The sequence below is a fragment of the Hyla sarda genome, unplaced genomic scaffold (assembly GCF_029499605.1).
Source record: "Hyla sarda isolate aHylSar1 unplaced genomic scaffold, aHylSar1.hap1 scaffold_219, whole genome shotgun sequence".
In the NCBI taxonomy this organism is placed as follows: domain Eukaryota; kingdom Metazoa; phylum Chordata; class Amphibia; order Anura; family Hylidae; genus Hyla; species Hyla sarda.
The window spans coordinates 419445-438906 of record NW_026608861.1 but is presented as its reverse complement, the minus strand read 5'-3'; the positions used below and the strand labels follow the sequence as shown (position 1 = coordinate 438906).

At 45.1% G+C, this 19462-nt stretch overlaps 8 non-coding genes across 8 annotated transcripts; all 8 read right to left on the bottom strand.

The window, feature by feature from the left end:
* Positions 1-202: 202 nt before the first annotated feature.
* Positions 203-393, bottom strand: LOC130320152 (U2 spliceosomal RNA). Its single transcript, XR_008866112.1, has one exon. It is a non-coding gene; the product is annotated as a U2 spliceosomal RNA (small nuclear RNA).
* A 2090-nt stretch (positions 394-2483) lies between these two features.
* On the bottom strand, positions 2484-2674 carry LOC130320149 (U2 spliceosomal RNA). The gene has a single exon (XR_008866110.1). It is a non-coding gene; the product is annotated as a U2 spliceosomal RNA (small nuclear RNA).
* A 2082-nt stretch (positions 2675-4756) lies between these two features.
* LOC130320148 (U2 spliceosomal RNA) lies at positions 4757-4947 on the bottom strand. Its single transcript, XR_008866109.1, has one exon. It is a non-coding gene; the product is annotated as a U2 spliceosomal RNA (small nuclear RNA).
* A 2104-nt stretch (positions 4948-7051) lies between these two features.
* Positions 7052-7242, bottom strand: LOC130320147 (U2 spliceosomal RNA). Its single transcript, XR_008866108.1, has one exon. It is a non-coding gene; the product is annotated as a U2 spliceosomal RNA (small nuclear RNA).
* A 4943-nt stretch (positions 7243-12185) lies between these two features.
* LOC130320146 (U2 spliceosomal RNA) lies at positions 12186-12376 on the bottom strand. The gene has a single exon (XR_008866107.1). It is a non-coding gene; the product is annotated as a U2 spliceosomal RNA (small nuclear RNA).
* Positions 12377-14468: 2092 nt separating this feature from the next.
* On the bottom strand, positions 14469-14659 carry LOC130320145 (U2 spliceosomal RNA). Its single transcript, XR_008866106.1, has one exon. It is a non-coding gene; the product is annotated as a U2 spliceosomal RNA (small nuclear RNA).
* A 2088-nt stretch (positions 14660-16747) lies between these two features.
* Positions 16748-16938, bottom strand: LOC130320144 (U2 spliceosomal RNA). Its single transcript, XR_008866105.1, has one exon. It is a non-coding gene; the product is annotated as a U2 spliceosomal RNA (small nuclear RNA).
* Positions 16939-19024: 2086 nt separating this feature from the next.
* LOC130320189 (U2 spliceosomal RNA) lies at positions 19025-19209 on the bottom strand. The gene has a single exon (XR_008866145.1). It is a non-coding gene; the product is annotated as a U2 spliceosomal RNA (small nuclear RNA).
* Positions 19210-19462: the final 253 nt, after the last annotated feature.

Genomic DNA, 19462 nt, shown 5'->3' with positions numbered 1-19462 from the left:
TAGTCAGCAGCAGCAGAAGTCCTGTGCCTGGACGCTCCAACAGCGGCCAGACACAAGCAGAAGCAGAAGCAGCAGAAGCAGCAGCAGCACCACCTTTTGTTTTTTGGCTGCAGCAGCAGCAAGGCCCACAGGGCTGGCTAGCTGGCTAGCCAGCAAGCAGGTAGCAATGAAAGTAGGAATCTTTCTTTTTAACCCTGTAAGGGGGTGGTGCACTGTACCCGAAGATACTGCCATATCGGGTCAATGCATAGGGCGACGGAAGCAAGCTTCGAAATCGGCCCCCGTTCTCAAAAATCCATTTAATATATGGTCCCCAGATAGGGGACGTATCAGATATTAAACTGATAAGAACAGATACTACACTTGATCTTAGCCAAAAGGCCGAGAAGCGATAACCGTGAAAGGGGCGGGCCCAACAAGGTGCCCTTCATGGGCACTATCACTGCTTGCTGTCAGGGAGGCTGCCAGACAATTTTCCATGCACACTCTGGGCTGGGGGGCAGTCAACCACCAGTACACACAGCAGAACCTAAACCCATACCATTATTGCTAAGCAGCAAGACAGGGGCCCATTGCACTCCCACGGGGCCTTTTTAATGCAATCCATAACCCGGATTTGCCAGGAACCCTTCTTACTCCTCCTACTTGCATGTGACACTGGGCTTAGGATCTGCATAGGAAACACACACACAAGCACACACCTACCTTTGTTGCCTGCAGATGCCTCCTTGGCTGTCCCCAAACGGTATCAAACCAACACCCACGGGAAGCTGTAAGCATAGAGGACATGCCTGCACCCCATTGGACTTACCTGTGTGGGTTAAACCCGGGTTATTTGACAACCTATGGCGGTGATGGTTCTGCTCAGGCAGAGCAGTGCTGATGCTCCTCATAAAGCTGTCGCTGCTGTGAAGGTTCTAGGTGACATCACAAATCCCTATGGTTACATACACAACAAAGCTGGGTTGTTGTTGTTTACACTCTGCAAGGCCTGTGGAAGTGAGTGACATCATAGCACTGTAGTTCTGAGGGTTCTAGATGGATGCAACAATCTCCTGTTGCTTCTATGAAGGCCATAATAGACGACATCACCAAACAGCTCCATAGTCACATACACAGCAAAGGAGAGATGTTGTTTACACCTAGTGATGTCAGTGGTATTGAGTGACATCACAGCACAGTGCTAAGGCTCCTGGGCCTGGACACAGCAGCGGCTGCAATATCTCAACGGAGAATACGTTTATATATATGTGTGTGTGTGCGCGTATATATATATATATATATATATATATATATATATATATATATATATTTCTCCGCCGAAATCACTTTTAAACCCATTTCCACCTTTTTTTCCCTTCTCTTCCTCTTACTTTTTTTTCACGTTTTTTTTACGTTTTTCTCCTTTTCGCCTCTTTTCTGGGCGTATTATTCTTCTTTTTCTTCTTTTTTTCGTCTAATGCATACCCCATCAGTGCAGCAATGCTTATTCAATACCGCCAGCAGATGGAGACACTGGGGGATAATTTTCTAAGGATTTATACTGATTTTTCCTGTCTGAATTTGTCGCACAGAAAGTTGCAGGCCAAATATGTGTGACATTTCTGCGACTTTAGCTTCTAGAGCATTTTTACAACATTATACATAGGTGCTGAATACATAAAAAGCGACTGTTCAGCGACAGACAAGTCGCATCGGCTGAAAGTAGGCCAGAATGTCAGTCCATGTTGGAGCAGGTTTAGATACAGTCTAAAGTATAGATCTCAAAGTCTGTGCACAGAATTTAGCAAGGGCCTCGCACCTTCTGATGCATCAGGTAGGTGCACAATAGCATAGCCTAACCCTCTGTACTTTGGTCTATATTGATGCGGGACATAGACAGCCAGCTGATGACCAATCCATTAGTGCAATGGATGGCTGGAAGCATTTGTCTTTGCCTTTGCAATACCACAGAAGCAATGCATGGTCAATGTACAGCAATGACACACCTGTGTGAACAGCCAGGAGACCCCCCCCCCCCATGTTATGTTACATAGTTACATAGTTAGTACGGTCGAAAAAAGACATATGTCCATCAAGTTCAACCAGGGAATTAAGGGGTAGGGGTGTGGCGCGATATTGGGGAAGGGATGAGATTTTATATTTCTTCATAAGCATTAATCTTATTTTGTCAATTAGGAACATTCAGCACCCACCCGCTATCAAGGCAGCTGCCTATCATGTCATGCCCTACCTGCACAGGTGTGCTGGCTACTCAAATGATCCAATTAAGGAGGCCATTTAGTCAGCAGCAGCAGAAGTCCTGTGCCTGGACGCTCCAACAGCGGCCAGACACAAGCAGAAGCAGAAGCAGCAGAAGCAGCAGCAGCACCACCTTTTGTTTTTTGGCTGCAGCAGCAGCAAGGCCCACAGGGCTGGCTAGCTGGCTAGCCAGCAAGCAGGTAGCAATGAAAGTAGGAATCTTTCTTTTTAACCCTGTAAGGGGGTGGTGCACTGTACCCGAAGATACTGCCATATCGGGTCAATGCATAGGGCGACGGAAGCAAGCTTCGAAATCGGCCCCCGTTCTCAAAAATCCATTTAATATATGGTCCCCAGATAGGGGACGTATCAGATATTAAACTGATAAGAACAGATACTACACTTGATCTTAGCCAAAAGGCCGAGAAGCGATAACCGTGAAAGGGGCGGGCCCAACAAGGTGCCCTTCATGGGCACTATCACTGCTTGCTGTCAGGGAGGCTGCCAGACAATTTTCCATGCACACTCTGGGCTGGGGGGCAGTCAACCACCAGTACACACAGCAGAACCTAAACCCATACCATTATTGCTAAGCAGCAAGACAGGGGCCCATTGCACTCCACGGGCCTTTTTAAATGCAATCCATAACCCGGATTTGCCAGGAACCCTTCTTACTCCTCCTACTTGCATGTGACACTGGGCTTAGGATCTGCATAGGAAACACACACACAAGCACACACCTACCTTTGTTGCCTGCAGATGCCTACTTGGCTGTCCCCAAACGGTATCAAACCAACACCCACGGGAAGCTGTAAGCATAGAGGACATGCCTGCACCCCATTGGACTTACCTGTGTGGGTTAAACCCGGGTTATTTGACAACCTATGGCGGTGATGGTTCTGCTCAGGCAGAGCAGTGCTGATGCTCCTCATAAAGCTGTCGCTGCTGTGAAGGTTCTAGGTGACATCACAAATCCCTATGGTTACATACACAACAAAGCTGGGTTGTTGTTGTTTACACTCTGCAAGGCCTGTGGAAGTGAGTGACATCATAGCACTGTAGTTCTGAGGGTTCTAGATGGATGCAACAATCTCCTGTTGCTTCTATGAAGGCCATAATAGACGACATCACCAAACAGCTCCATAGTCACATACACAGCAAAGGAGAGATGTTGTTTACACCTAGTGATGTCAGTGGTATTGAGTGACATCACAGCACAGTGCTAAGGCTCCTGGGCCTGGACACAGCAGCGGCTGCAATATCTCAACGGAGAATACGTTTATATATATGTGTGTGTGTGCGCGTATATATATATATATATATATATATATATATATATATATTTCTCCGCCGAAATCACTTTTAAACCCATTTCCACCTTTTTTTCCCTTCTCTTCCTCTTACTTTTTTTTCACGTTTTTTTTACGTTTTTCTCCTTTTCGCCTCTTTTCTGGGCGTATTATTCTTCTTTTTCTTCTTTTTTTTCGTCTAATGCATACCCCATCAGTGCAGCAATGCTTATTCAATACCGCCAGCAGATGGAGACACTGGGGGATAATTTTCTAAGGATTTATACTGATTTTTCCTGTCTGAATTTGTCGCACAGAAAGTTGCAGGCCAAATATGTGTGACATTTCTGCGACTTTAGCTTCTAGAGCATTTTTACAACATTATACATAGGTGCTGAATACATAAAAAGCGACTGTTCAGCGACAGACAAGTCGCATCGGCTGAAAGTAGGCCAGAATGTCAGTCCATGTTGGAGCAGGTTTAGATACAGTCTAAAGTATAGATCTCAAAGTCTGTGCACAGAATTTAGCAAGGGCCTCGCACCTTCTGATGCATCAGGTAGGTGCACAATAGCATAGCCTAACCCTCTGTACTTTGGTCTATATTGATGCGGGACATAGACAGCCAGCTGATGACCAATCCATTAGTGCAATGGATGGCTGGAAGCATTTGTCTTTGCCTTTGCAATACCACAGAAGCAATGCATGGTCAATGTACAGCAATGACACACCTGTGTGAACAGCCAGGAGACCCCCCCCCCCCCCCCCCCATGTTATGTTACATAGTTACATAGTTAGTACGGTCGAAAAAAGACATATGTCCATCAAGTTCAACCAGGGAATTAAGGGGTAGGGGTGTGGCGCGATATTGGGGAAGGATGAGATTTTATATTTCTTCATAAGCATTAATCTTATTTTGTCAATTAGGAACATTCAGCACCCACCCGCTATCAAGGCAGCTGCCTATCATGTCATGCCCTACCTGCACAGGTGTGCTGGCTACTCAAATGATCCAATTAAGGAGGCCATTTAGTCAGCAGCAGCAGAAGTCCTGTGCCTGGACGCTCCAACAGCGGCCAGACACAAGCAGAAGCAGCAGAAGCAGCAGCAGCACCACCTTTTGTTTTTTGGCTGCAGCAGCAGCAAGGCCCACAGGGCTGGCTAGCTGGCTAGCCAGCAAGCAGGTAGCAATGAAAGTAGGAATCTTTCTTTTTAACCCTGTAAGGGGGTGGTGCACTGTACCCGAAGATACTGCCATATCGGGTCAATGCATAGGGCGACGGAAGCAAGCTTCGAAATCGGCCCCCGTTCTCAAAAATCCATTTAATATATGGTCCCCAGATAGGGGACGTATCAGATATTAAACTGATAAGAACAGATACTACACTTGATCTTAGCCAAAAGGCCGAGAAGCGATAACCGTGAAAGGGGCGGGCCCAACAAGGTGCCCTTCATGGGCACTATCACTGCTTGCTGTCAGGGAGGCTGCCAGACAATTTTCCATGCACACTCTGGGCTGGGGGGCAGTCAACCACCAGTACACACAGCAGAACCTAAACCCATACCATTATTGCTAAGCAGCAAGACAGGGGCCCATTGCACTCCCACGGGGCCTTTTTAAATGCAATCCATAACCCGGATTTGCCAGGAACCCTTCTTACTCCTCCTACTTGCATGTGACACTGGGCTTAGGATCTGCATAGGAAACACACACACAAGCACACACCTACCTTTGTTGCCTGCAGATGCCTCCTTGGCTGTCCCCAAACGGTATCAAACCAACACCCACGGGAAGCTGTAAGCATAGAGGACATGCCTGCACCCCATTGGACTTACCTGTGTGGGTTAAACCCGGGTTATTTGACAACCTATGGCGGTGATGGTTCTGCTCAGGCAGAGCAGTGCTGAATGCTCCTCATAAAGCTGTCGCTGCTGTGAAGGTTCTAGGTGACATCACAAATCCCTATGGTTACATACACAACAAAGCTGGGTTGTTGTTGTTTAACACTCTGCAAGGCCTGTGGAAGTGAGTGAAATCATAGCACTGTAGTTCTGAGGGTTCTAGATGGATGCAACAATCTCCTGTTGCTTCTATGAAGGCCATAATAGACGACATCACCAAACAGCTCCATAGTCACATACACAGCAAAGGAGAGATGTTGTTTACACCTAGTGATGTCAGTGGTATTGAGTGACATCACAGCACAGTGCTAAGGCTCCTGGGCCTGGACACAGCAGCGGCTGCAATATCTCAACGGAGAATACGTTTATATATATGTGTGTGTGTGCGCGTATATATATATATATATATATATATATATCTATATATATATATATATATATATATTTCTCCGCCGAAATCACTTTTAAACCCATTTCCAACTTTTTTTCCCTTCTCTTCCTCTTACTTTTTTTTCACATTTTTTTTACGTTTTTTCTCCTTTTCGCCTCTTTTCTGGGCGTATTATTCTTCTTTTTCTTCTTTTTTTCGTCTAATGCATACCCCATCAGTGCAGCAATGCTTATTCAATACCACCAGCAGATGGAGACACTGGGGGATAATTTTCTAAGGATTTATACTGATTTTTCCTGTCTGAATTTGTCGCACAGAAAGTTGCAGGCCAAATATGTGTGACATTTCTGCGACTTTAGCTTCTAGAGCATTTTTACAACATTATACATAGGTGCTGAATACATAAAAAGCGACTGTTCAGCGACAGACAAGTCGCATCGGCTGAAAGTAGGCCAGAATGTCAGTCCATGTTGGAGCAGGTTTAGATACAGTCTAAAGTATAGATCTCAAAGTCTGTGCACAGAATTTAGCAAGGGCCTCGCACCTTCTGATGCATCAGGTAGGTGCACAATAGCATAGCCTAACCCTCTGTACTTTGGTCTATATTGATGCGGGACATAGACAGCCAGCTGATGACCAATCCATTAGTGCAATGGATGGCTGGAAGCATTTGTCTTTGCCTTTGCAATACCACAGAAGCAATGCATGGTCAATGTACAGCAATGACACACCTGTGTGAACAGCCAGGAGACCCCCCCCCCCCCCATGTTATGTTACATAGTTACATAGTTAGTACGGTCGAAAAAAGACATATGTCCATCAAGTTCAACCAGGGAATTAAGGGGTAGGGGTGTGGCGCGATATTGGGGAAGGGATGAGATTTTATATTTCTTCATAAGCATTAATCTTATTTTGTCAATTAGGAACATTCAGCACCCACCCGCTATCAAGGCAGCTGCCTATCATGTCATGCCCTACCTGCACAGGTGTGCTGGCTACTCAAATGATCCAATTAAGGAGGCCATTTAGTCAGCTGCAGCAGAAGTCCTGTGCCTGGACGCTCCAACAGCGGCCAGACACAAGCAGAAGCAGAAGCAGCAGAAGCAGCAGCAGCACCACCTTTTGTTTTTTGGCTGCAGCAGCAGCAAGGCCCACAGGGCTGGCTAGCTGGCTAGCCAGCAAGCAGGTAGCAATGAAAGTAGGAATCTTTCTTTTTAACCCTGTAAGGGGGTGGTGCACTGTACCCGAAGATACTGCCATATCGGGTCAATGCATAGGGCGACGGAAGCAAGCTTCGAAATCGGCCCCCGTTCTCAAAAATCCATTTAATATATGGTCCCCAGATAGGGGACGTATCAGATATTAAACTGATAAGAACAGATACTACACTTGATCTTAGCCAAAAGGCCGAGAAGCGATAACCGTGAAAGGGGCGGGCCCAACAAGGTGCCCTTCATGGGCACTATCACTGCTTGCTGTCAGGGAGGCTGCCAGACAATTTTCCATGCACACTCTGGGCTGGGGGGCAGTCAACCACCAGTACACACAGCAGAACCTAAACCCATACCATTATTGCTAAGCAGCAAGACAGGGGCCCATTGCACTCCCACGGGGCCTTTTTAAATGCAATCCATAACCCGGATTTGCCAGGAACCCTTCTTACTCCTCCTACTTGCATGTGACACTGGGCTTAGGATCTGCATAGGAAACACACACACAAGCACACACCTACCTTTGTTGCCTGCAGATGCCTCCTTGGCTGTCCCCAAACGGTATCAAACCAACACCCACGGGAAGCTGTAAGCATAGAGGACATGCCTGCACCCCATTGGACTTACCTGTGTGGGTTAAACCCGGGTTATTTGACAACCTATGGCGGTGATGGTTCTGCTCAGGCAGAGCAGTGCTGATGCTCCTCATAAAGCTGTCGCTGCTGTGAAGGTTCTAGGTGACATCACAAATCCCTATGGTTACATACACAACAAAGCTGGGTTGTTGTTGTTTACACTCTGCAAGGCCTGTGGAAGTGAGTGACATCATAGCACTGTAGTTCTGAGGGTTCTAGATGGATGCAACAATCTCCTGTTGCTTCTATGAAGGCCATAATAGACGACATCACCAAACAGCTCCATAGTCACATACACAGCAAAGGAGAGATGTTGTTTACACCTAGTGATGTCAGTGGTATTGAGTGACATCACAGTACAGTGCTAAGGCTCCTGGGCCTGGACACAGCAGCGGCTGCAATATCTCAACGGAGAATACGTTTATATATATGTGTGTGTGTGCGCGTATATATATATATATATATATATATATATATATATATATATATATATATTTCTCCGCCGAAATCACTTTTAAACCCATTTCCACCTTTTTTCCCCTTCTCTTCCTCTTACTTTTTTTTCACGTTTTTTTACGTTTTTCTCCTTTTCGCCTCTTTTCTGGGCGTATTATTCTTCTTTTTCTTCTTTTTTTTCGTCTAATGCATACCCCATCAGTGCAGCAATGCTTATTCAATACCGCCAGCAGATGGAGACACTGGGGGATAATTTTCTAAGGATTTATACTGATTTTTCCTGTCTGAATTTGTCGCACAGAAAGTTGCAGGCCAAATATGTGTGACATTTCTGCGACTTTAGCTTCTAGAGCATTTTTACAACATTATACATAGGTGCTGAATACATAAAAAGCGACTGTTCAGCGACAGACAAGTCGCATCGGCTGAAAGTAGGCCAGAATGTCAGTCCATGTTGGAGCAGGTTTAGATACAGTCTAAAGTATAGATCTCAAAGTCTGTGCACAGAATTTAGCAAGGGCCTCGCACCTTCTGATGCATCAGGTAGGTGCACAATAGCATAGCCTAACCCTCTGTACTTTGGTCTATATTGATGCGGGACATAGACAGCCAGCTGATGACCAATCCATTAGTGCAATGGATGGCTGGAAGCATTTGTCTTTGCCTTTGCAATACCACAGAAGCAATGCATGGTCAATGTACAGCAATGACACACCTGTGTGAACAGCCAGGAGACCCCCCCCCCCCCATGTTATGTTACATAGTTACATAGTTGAAGAGTATAGGATTACTCAGCTCACCCTTTCAGCCAGACGCCTGTCGCACGGCACCGTGTGAACCAACACCAGGATAGCAATGAAGAAATAGATGGTCCAGCGCAGGATAACGTGCAATAAAAGCCAAAATTTATTGTAGATTCAAGCCATAGGACAGCAGGACACAAGGTAACGCGTTTCAGCCGGAAAAACCAGCCTTATTCATACAAAGATACAAAAGAAATGGCCATTCTTTTATGGGAAGTGGTGGAGGGGAACACCCAGGTGAACACCTGGTGTAATCACGCCCACCAGATCCCGTAGTAGAAATACAAAGACATGTGTATACATATAGAAATAAACACAGTTTAAAATACTGACAACAAACATTTTTTGAGATATAGCTATATAAAAATTAATATAATAATAGATATATAGAAATGGCCCAAACTGGTTACAGGTATGTAAATTTCTCTAATATACAAATATAACAGAAGGTATAAATTTCCAAATATATTGTATGGGCATATGTAGTATATACAAAAGTATACAGATGTGAATTACAATAACCATAAAACCATTAGAAAGGAGAGGCATTGAGAGACATGGGGTCGTAATCGTGGACATGGATGTCATAAATAGTTTCAATTGCATATTCATAATGAAAAATTTATTTAAATATTAGTAATGTAAAATCACATCCTGTCTACGGTTAAGGCCCTTGGGAAATCTACAGTCTAATTCCATAATCCAATAGACCTCGCGGTCTAACAATTTTTGTCTGAAATCACCCCCTCTTTTAGGTGGAATAACTTTTTCAATTCCGCATAAGATCATGGAAGAATAATCTCCCTGGTGTACTCGAGCACAGTGCTGGGATACCATTGATGTGTGTCGGGAGTTAAAATGGGCAATGTCTGAGATGTGCTTCCTGGTCCTAGTTTTGAGGGAATTGGAGGTGCATCCAACATATTGGAGTTTGCAGATAGTACAGGAGAACATGTAAATGACATGCATAGTATTGCAATTTATATATTGTTGTATTTTATATTTTTTTCCAGTGGAATAAGAACTAAATTCTACAACACTGTGCATGAATTTACAACAAATGCATATTTTATGTCCACATTTGTATGAGCCCTTGGTGGTAAGCCATGTTTGTGCAGTGGGCCTGGTGCTTGTGAAAAGACTCGGGGATAATTTTTGTCCCAAGGTGGGAGCTTTTCTAGAGACACATCTGTAGCCTGAGTCCATAATGGAACTGTATAATGGATCACCTGTAATAATAGGTATATATTTGTGGACTAGGCGACAGATGGTATTATAATCACTGCTGTATTGGGTGACAAACATGACTGGCTTTTTGCTTTTTTGTAATTGCTGTGGTGAATTTTCCGGTATAACTGTGCTACTAGACTCTGGATTGTTATGTACTATAGGGGCAGAGGAAATTAATTGGGAACGATTTTTGTTTAGTGCAATTTGCCTCGCTCTCTCTATGCTCCATTTTGGATAACCTCTGCATCTAAGACGTGCCTCAATAATGTCCGCCTCCCTGTGAAAGAGCTCCAATGAAGAGCAATTTCTTCTAGCTCTTATCATCTCCCCCACGGGAAGATTGCGGATCACGTGGGGGGGATGGCAAGATGAGGAATGCAAAATCGTGTTAGATGCTGATTCTTTACGAAATGTGGTGGTAACAATGGATTTAGAGACATGATCGCCCTTCAGGTAAAGATCCAAAAAGGAAATGGTGCTTGTACTAAAGGAGACTGTAAATTTAAGTCCTATCTGATTGTCATTCAAGAATTGAGTGAAGGTGTCATCTGCCGCCACATCGGACCCCCAGATAAACAGGAGGTCATCAATGTAGCGGCCATACCACCGAATGCAATTAAAAAAAGGATTGTTGGGGGCGAAAAGAATCCCCTTCTCCCACCAACACATATATATGTTGGCGAGAGAAGGGGAGAATTTCGCCCCCATAGCAGCTCCGGTGACCTGCAGGTAGTATACATCGTCAAACATGAAATAATTATGAGAAAGTAAAAATTCGACACATATGACAATGTATTCCTGGAGGTGACTGGGGTATTGTGAGTATGTAGACAGAAACCATGTTAATGCAGTGACTGCTTTGTCATGGGGAATAACTGAATATAATGCAGAGACATCTGCCGTGACCCATGAAAAATTAGATCCCCATTCAATTTGACTAAAAGCGGCCAGTACATGTTTAGTGTCCCTCAAAAAACCAGGCATGGTGACAACAAGGGGTTGAAGTAAGGTGTCAATCCATGAACACAATCTTTCATTCAAAGAAGAGATGCCAGACACTGGGGGATAATTTTCTAAGGATTTATACTGATTTTTCCTGTCTGAATTTGTCGCACAGAAAGTTGCAGGCCAAATATGTGTGACATTTCTGCGACTTTAGCTTCTAGAGCATTTTTACAACATTATACATAGGTGCTGAATACATAAAAAGCGACTGTTCAGCGACAGACAAGTCGCATCGGCTGAAAGTAGGCCAGAATGTCAATCCATGTTGGAGCAGGTTTAGATACAGTCTAAAGTATAGATCTCAAAGTCTGTGCACAGAATTTAGCAAGGGCCTCGCACCTTCTGATGCATCAGGTAGGTGCACAATAGCATAGCCTAACCCTCTGTACTTTGGTCTATATTGATGCGGGACATAGACAGCCAGCTGATGACCAATCCATTAGTGCAATGGATGGCTGGAAGCATTTGTCTTTGCCTTTGCAATACCACAGAAGCAATGCATGGTCAATGTACAGCAATGACACACCTGTGTGAACAGCCAGGAGACCCCCCCCCCCCCATGTTATGTTACATAGTTACATAGTTAGTACGGTCGAAAAAAGACATATGTCCATCAAGTTCAACCAGGGAATTAAGGGGTAGGGGTGTGGCGCGATATTGGGGAAGGGATGAGATTTTATATTTCTTCATAAGCATTAATCTTATTTTGTCAATTAGGAACATTCAGCACCCACCCGCTATCAAGGCAGCTGCCTATCATGTCATGCCCTACCTGCACAGGTGTGCTGGCTACTCAAATGATCCAATTAAGGAGGCCATTTAGTCAGCTGCAGCAGAAGTCCTGTGCCTGGACGCTCCAACAGCGGCCAGACACAAGCAGAAGCAGAAGCAGCAGAAGCAGCAGCAGCACCACCTTTTGTTTTTTGGCTGCAGCAGCAGCAAGGCCCACAGGGCTGGCTAGCTGGCTAGCCAGCAAGCAGGTAGCAATGAAAGTAGGAATCTTTCTTTTTAACCCTGTAAGGGGGTGGTGCACTGTACCCGAAGATACTGCCATATCGGGTCAATGCATAGGGCGACGGAAGCAAGCTTCGAAATCGGCCCCCGTTCTCAAAAATCCATTTAATATATGGTCCCCAGATAGGGGACGTATCAGATATTAAACTGATAAGAACAGATACTACACTTGATCTTAGCCAAAAGGCCGAGAAGCGATAACCGTGAAAGGGGCGGGCCCAACAAGGTGCCCTTCATGGGCACTATCACTGCTTGCTGTCAGGGAGGCTGCCAGACAATTTTCCATGCACACTCTGGGCTGGGGGGCAGTCAACCACCAGTACACACAGCAGAACCTAAACCCATACCATTATTGCTAAGCAGCAAGACAGGGGCCCATTGCACTCCCACGGGGCCTTTTTAAATGCAATCCATAACCCGGATTTGCCAGGAACCCTTCTTACTCCTCCTACTTGCATGTGACACTGGGCTTAGGATCTGCATAGGAAACACACACACAAGCACACACCTACCTTTGTTGCCTGCAGATGCCTCCTTGGCTGTCCCCAAACGGTATCAAACCAACACCCACGGGAAGCTGTAAGCATAGAGGACATGCCTGCACCCCATTGGACTTACCTGTGTGGGTTAAACCCGGGTTATTTGACAACCTATGGCGGTGATGGTTCTGCTCAGGCAGAGCAGTGCTGATGCTCCTCATAAAGCTGTCGCTGCTGTGAAGGTTCTAGGTGACATCACAAATCCCTATGGTTACATACACAACAAAGCTGGGTTGTTGTTGTTTACACTCTGCAAGGCCTGTGGAAGTGAGTGACATCATAGCACTGTAGTTCTGAGGGTTCTAGATGGATGCAACAATCTCCTGTTGCTTCTATGAAGGCCATAATAGACGACATCACCAAACAGCTCCATAGTCACATACACAGCAAAGGAGAGATGTTGTTTACACCTAGTGATGTCAGTGGTATTGAGTGACATCACAGCACAGTGCTAAGGCTCCTGGGCCTGGACACAGCAGCGGCTGCAATATCTCAACGGAGAATACGTTTATATATATGTGTGTGTGTGCGCGTATATATATATATATATATATATATATATATATATATATATATTTCTCCGCCGAAATCACTTTTAAACCCATTTCCACCTTTTTTTTTCCTTCTCTTCCTCTTACTTTTTTTTCACGTTTTTTTACGTTTTTCTCCTTTTCGCCTCTTTTCTGGGCGTATTATTCTTCTTTTTCTTCTTTTTTTTCGTCTAATGCATACCCCATCAGTGCAGCAATGCTTATTCAATACCGCCAGCAGATGGAGACACTGGGGGATAATTTTCTAAGGATTTATACTGATTTTTCCTGTCTGAATTTGTCGCACAGAAAGTTGCAGGCCAAATATGTGTGACATTTCTGCGACTTTAGCTTCTAGAGCATTTTTACAACATTATACATAGGTGCTGAATACATAAAAAGCGACTGTTCAGCGACAGACAAGTCGCATCGGCTGAAAGTAGGCCAGAATGTCAGTCCATGTTGGAGCAGGTTTAGATACAGTCTAAAGTATAGATCTCAAAGTCTGTGCACAGAATTTAGCAAGGGCCTCGCACCTTCTGATGCATCAGGTAGGTGCACAATAGCATAGCCTAACCCTCTGTACTTTGGTCTATATTGATGCGGGACATAGACAGCCAGCTGATGACCAATCCATTAGTGCAATGGATGGCTGGAAGCATTTGTCTTTGCCTTTGCAATACCACAGAAGCAATGCATGGTCAATGTACAGCAATGACACACCTGTGTGAACAGCCAGGAGACCCCCCCCCCCCCCCCATGTTATGTTACATAGTTACATAGTTAGTACGGTCGAAAAAAGACATATGTCCATCAAGTTCAACCAGGGAATTAAGGGGTAGGGGTGTGGCGCGATATTGGGGAAGGGATGAGATTTTATATTTCTTCATAAGCATTAATCTTATTTTGTCAATTAGGAACATTCAGCACCCACCCGCTATCAAGGCAGCTGCCTATCATGTCATGCCCTACCTGCACAGGTGTGCTGGCTACTCAAATGATCCAATTAAGGAGGCCATTTAGTCAGCAGCAGCAGAAGTCCTGTGCCTGGACGCTCCAACAGCGGCCAGACACAAGCAGAAGCAGAAGCAGCAGAAGCAGCAGCAGCACCACCTTTTGTTTTTTGGCTGCAGCAGCAGCAAGGCCCACAGGGCTGGCTAGCTGGCTAGCCAGCAAGCAGGTAGCAATGAAAGTAGGAATCTTTCTTTTTAACCCTGTAAGGGGGTGGTGCACTGTACCCGAAGATACTGCCATATCGGGTCAATGCATAGGGCGACGGAAGCAAGCTTCGAAATCGGCCCCCGTTCTCAAAAATCCATTTAATATATGGTCCCCAGATAGGGGACGTATCAGATATTAAACTGATAAGAACAGATACTACACTTGATCTTAGCCAAAAGGCCGAGAAGCGATAACCGTGAAAGGGGCGGGCCCAACAAGGTGCCCTTCATGTGCACTATCACTGCTTGCTGTCAGGGAGGCTGCCAGACAATTTTCCATGCACACTCTGGGCTGGGGGGCAGTCAACCACCAGTACACACAGCAGAACCTAAACCCATACCATTATTGCTAAGCAGCAAGACAGGGGCCCATTGCACTCCCACGGGGCCTTTTTAAATGCAATCCATAACCCGGATTTGCCAGGAACCCTTCTTACTCCTCCGACTTGCATGTGACACTGGGCTTAGGATCTGCATAGGAAACACACACACAAGCACACACCTACCTTTGTTGCCTGCAGATGCCTCCTTGGCTGTCCCCAAACGGTATCAAACCAACACCCACGGGAAGCTGTAAGCATAGAGGACATGCCTGCACCCCATTGGACTTACCTGTGTGGGTTAAACCCGGGTTATTTGACAACCTATGGCGGTGATGGTTCTGCTCAGGCAGAGCAGTGCTGATGCTCCTCATAAAGCTGTCGCTGCTGTGAAGGTTCTAGGTGACATCACAAATCCCTATGGTTACATACACAACAAAGCTGGGTTGTTGTTGTTTACACTCTGCAAGGCCTGTGGAAGTGAGTGACATCATAGCACTGTAGTTCTGAGGGTTCTAGATGGATGCAACAATCTCCTGTTGCTTCTATGAAGGCCATAATAGACGACATCACCAAACAGCTCCATAGTCACATACACAGCAAAGGAGAGATGTTGTTTACACCTAGTGATGTCAGTGGTATTGAGTGACATCACAGCACAGTGCTAAGGCTCCTGGGCCTGGACACAGCAGCGGCTGCAATATCTCAACGGAGAATACGTTTATATATATGTGTGTGTGTGCGCGTATATATATATATATATATATATATATATATATATATATATATTTCTCCGCCGAAATCACTTTTAAACCCATTTCCACCTTTTTTTCCCTTCTCTTCCTCTTACTTTTTTTTCACGTTTTTTTACGTTTTTCTCCTTTTCGCCTCTTTTCTGGGCGTATTATTCTTCTTTTTCTTCTTTTTTTTCGTCTAATGCATACCCCATCAGTGCAGCAATGCTTATTCAATACCGCCAGCAGATGGAGACACTGGGGGATAATTTTCTAAGGATTTATACTGATTTTTCCTGTCTGAATTTGTCGCACAGAAAGTTGCAGGCCAAATATGTGTGACATTTCTGCGACTTTAGCTTCTAGAGCATTTTTACAACATTATACATAGGTGCTGAATACATAAAAAGCGACTGTTCAGCGACAGACAAGTCGCATCGGCTGAAAGTAGGCCAGAATGTCAGTCCATGTTGGAGCAGGTTTAGATACAGTCTAAAGTATAGATCTCAAAGTCTGTGCACAGAATTTAGCAAGGGCCTCGCACCTTCTGATGCATCAGGTAGGTGCACAATAGCATAGCCTAACCCTCTGTACTTTGGTCTATATTGATGCGGGACATAGACAGCCAGCTGATGACCAATCCATTAGTGCAATGGATGGCTGGAAGCATTTGTCTTTGCCTTTGCAATACCACAGAAGCAATGCATGGTCAATGTACAGCAATGACACACCTGTGTGAACAGCCAGGAGACCCCCCCCCCCCCATGTTATGTTACATAGTTACATAGTTAGTACGGTCGAAAAAAGACATATGTCCATCAAGTTCAACCAGGGAATTAAGGGGTAGGGGTGTGGCGCGATATTGGGGAAGGGATGAGATTTTATATTTCTTCATAAGCATTAATCTTATTTTGTCAATTAGGAACATTCAGCACCCACCCGCTATCAAGGCAGCTGCCTATCATGTCATGCCCTACCTGCACAGGTGTGCTGGCTACTCAAATGATCCAATTAAGGAGGCCATTTAGTCAGCAGCAGCAGAAGTCCTGTGCCTGGACGCTCCAACAGCGGCCAGACACAAGCAGAAGCAGAAGCAGCAGAAGCAGCAGCAGCACCACCTTTTGTTTTTTGGCTGCAGCAGCAGCAAGGCCCACAGGGCTGGCTAGCTGGCTAGCCAGCAAGCAGGTAGCAATGAAAGTAGGAATCTTTCTTTTTAACCCTGTAAGGGGGTGGTGCACTGTACCCGAAGATACTGCCATATCGGGTCAATGCATAGGGCGACGGAAGCAAGCTTCGAAATCGGCCCCCGTTCTCAAAAATCCATTTAATATATGGTCCCCAGATAGGGGACGTATCAGATATTAAACTGATAAGAACAGATACTACACTTGATCTTAGCCAAAAGGCCGAGAAGCGATAACCGTGAAAGGGGCGGGCCCAACAAGGTGCCCTTCATGGGCACTATCACTGCTTGCTGTCAGGGAGGCTGCCAGACAATTTTCCATGCACACTCTGGGCTGGGGGGCAGTCAACCACCAGTACACACAGCAGAACCTAAACCCATACCATTATTGCTAAGCAGCAAGACAGGGGCCCATTGCACTCCCACGGGGCCTTTTTAAATGCAATCCATAACCCGGATTTGCCAGGAACCCTTCTTACTCCTCCTACTTGCATGTGACACTGGGCTTAGGATCTGCATAGGAAACACACACACAAGCACACACCTACCTTTGTTGCCTGCAGATGCCTCCTTGGCTGTCCCCAAACGGTATCAAACCAACACCCACGGGAAGCTGTAAGCATAGAGGACATGCCTGCACCCAATTGGACTTACCTGTGTGGGTTAAACCCGGGTTATTTGACAACCTATGGCGGTGATGGTTCTGCTCAGGCAGAGCAGTGCTGATGCTCCTCATAAAGCTGTCGCTGCTGTGAAGGTTCTAGGTGACATCACAAATCCCTATGGTTACATACACAACAAAGCTGGGTTGTTGTTGTTTACACTCTGCAAGGCCTGTGGAAGTGAGTGACATCATAGCACTGTAGTTCTGAGGGTTCGATGGATGCAACAATCTCCTGTTGCTTCTATGAAGGCCATAATAGACGACATCACCAAACAGCTCCATAGTCACATACACAGCAAAGGAGAGATGTTGTTTACACCTAGTGATGTCAGTGGTATTGAGTGACATCACAGCACAGTGCTAAGGCTCCTGGGCCTGGACACAGCAGCGGCTGCAATATCTCAACGGAGAATACGTTTATATATATGTGTGTGTGTGCGCGTATATATATATATATATATATATATATATATATATATATATTTCTCCGCCGAAATCACTTTTAAACCCATTTCCACCTTTTTTTCCCTTCTCTTCCTCTTACTTTTTTTTCACGTTTTTTTACGTTTTTCTCCTTTTCGCCTCTTTTCTGGGCGTATTATTCTTCTTTTTCTTCTTTTTTTTCGTCTAATGCATACCCCATCAGTGCAGCAATGCTTATTCAATACCGCCAGCAGATGGAGACACTGGGGGATAATTTTCTAAGGATTTATACTGATTTTTCCTGTCTGAATTTGTCGCACAGAAAGTTGCAGGCCAAATATGTGTGACATTTCTGCGACTTTAGCTTCTAGAGCATTTTTACAACATTATACATAGGTGCTGAATACATAAAAAGCGACTGTTCAGCGACAGACAAGTCGCATCGGCTGAAAGTAGGCCAGAATGTCAGTCCATGTTGGAGCAGGTTTAGATACAGTCTAAAGTATAGATCTCAAAGTCTGTGCACAGAATTTAGCAAGGGCCTCGCACCTTCTGATGCATCAGGTAGGTGCACAATAGCATAGCCTAACCCTCTGTACTTTGGTCTATATTGATGCGGGACATAGACAGCCAGCTGATGACCAATCCATTAGTGCAATGGATGGCTGGAAGCATTTGTCTTTGCCTTTGCAATACCACAGAAGCAATGCATGGTCAATGTACAGCAATGACACACCTGTGTGAACAGCCAGGAGACCCCCCCCCCCCCCCATGTTATGTTACATAGTTACATAGTTAGTACGGTCGAAAAAAGACATATGTCCATCAAGTTCAACCAGGGAATTAAGGGGTAGGGGTGTGGCGCGATATTGGGGAAGGGATGAGATTTTATATTTCTTCATAAGCATTAATCTTATTTTGTCAATTAGGAACATTCAGCACCCACCCGCTATCAAGGCAGCTGCCTATCATGTCATGCCCTACCTGCACAGGTGTGCTGGCTACTCAAATGATCCAATTAAGGAGGCCATTTAGTCAGCAGCAGCAGAAGTCCTGTGCCTGGACGCTCCAACAGCGGCCAGACACAAGCAGAAGCAGAAGCAGCAGAAGCAGCAGCAGCACCACCTTTTGTTTTTTGGCTGCAGCAGCAGCAAGGCCCACAGGGCTGGCTAGCTGGCTAGCCAGCAAGCAGGTAGCAATGAAAGTAGGAATCTTTCTTTTTAACCCTGTAAGGGGGTGGTGCACTGTACCCGAAGATACTGCCATATCGGGTCAATGCATAGGGCGACGGAAGCAAGCTTCGAAATCGGCCCCCGTTCTCAAAAATCCATTTAATATATGGTCCCCAGATAGGGGACGTATCAGATATTAAACTGATAAGAACAGATTTTTTTTTTAAGTTAACCCTCAGAACTCCATCAGAGCTCTAAGTTCTTATTTGAGCTTGATTTTTTTTGTTCATCATCAGGAAAACCCGTTTTTCTTTATTTCTTTATCTTTTTTAACAATAAAATAAACCATATTTAAAACATAAAAAAAATATTTAACCAAAACTAACCATGCAATATTTCACCAAAGAGGATTACCAAAAGGTCATTCCTCTTCTCCATGCAAAAACCATCAAGAACTCTAGGAAACCACAAGTTATTGCACCTCTCTGCATCTCACTTTT